This window comes from Morus notabilis, unplaced genomic scaffold (assembly GCF_000414095.1).
Source record: "Morus notabilis unplaced genomic scaffold, ASM41409v2 Scaffold336, whole genome shotgun sequence".
NCBI lineage: Eukaryota > Viridiplantae > Streptophyta > Magnoliopsida > Rosales > Moraceae > Morus > Morus notabilis.
In genome coordinates, this window is record NW_010367552.1 from 425,294 (window position 1) to 426,394 (window position 1,101).

Consider the following 1,101-nt stretch of genomic DNA (forward strand, 5'->3'; position numbering starts at 1 on the left):
AAAAAAAAAGTGAAACGTTATAGGGTGAATGAATCGTTATAGAGACGAATTAGGAAGATTCAAAATAAAACCGGAGCACCCTAGTGAAGTTTCTTCCCACACGTCTAGTCCTCCCTCGACCCCAGGCTCGTTAGCCGTTGCAAATCCGTTCGCAATGGCTCAAAATGAGGAAGTCCAGCAGAAGACGTTGAACGACTATCTCCACCCTACGCGTATGGCCACACCATCATGCATAATGTTTCCCCCAAATGTGCCGAATTTGGATTTCAAGCCAGGCATGATCCAACTCCTGCCGACCTTTCACGGATTAGAGAGCGAGAATCCATACGTTCATATTAGGGAATTTGAAGAAGTAGTGGCCACTTTTCACAACCGAGCTAAAGTCGTGGACGCTGTACGATTGAAATTCTTTCCTTTCTCTTTGAAGGAAAAAGCTAAAAGCTGGTTGTATTCTCTGCGACCTAGGTCTATTGGAAGTTGGGAAGAAATGACGACATCATTTTTCAACAAGTATTTCCCTCACCATAAGACCAATGGTCTGAAACGACAAATCTCGACCTTTACCCAAAAGGACAATGAAACTCTGTATCAAGTTTGAGAACGGTTCAAGGATCTGTTAAATCAGTGTCCTCACCATGGATACGAGAGTTGGCGCCTCGTCAGTTATTTCTACGAAGGACTCACGATTCGAGAGCGCCAATTTGTGGAGATGATGTGCAATGGTGAATTTCTCCAAAAGGATCCCGAGGAGGCTTTTGAGTATCTCAACGAGTTAGCCGAAAAAGCCCACACTTGAACCGGACCTAGTGCTACTGACAGCACCAATAGGTCCCGATCGGTTGGAATCTATCAATTAAGGGAGGAGGACAACCTCAAAGCCCAAGTCGAATCTTTGACAAGGCAAATCGAGGCCCTCAAAAGCAAAGAAGGTAGAGGAATTCACATGGTCGCAAGGGCAGAAACACATGAGCCATGCTTTGTCTGTGGTATGATGGAACATCTAGCTAAGGATTGTCCTGCTTATGGTGAAATGAGAGGGGTTTATGAGGAGCAATGCAATGCCTTAGGGGCATACAACAAACCCTTCTCTAACACATACAA

At 45.0% G+C, this 1,101-nt stretch overlaps 1 non-coding gene across 1 annotated transcript; it reads right to left on the bottom strand.

Annotated features, from left to right (window-relative positions):
- Positions 1 to 535: 535 nt before the first annotated feature.
- LOC112094412 lies at positions 536 to 642 on the bottom strand. Its single transcript, XR_002903510.1, has one exon. It is a non-coding gene; the product is annotated as a small nucleolar RNA R71 (small nucleolar RNA).
- Positions 643 to 1,101: the final 459 nt, after the last annotated feature.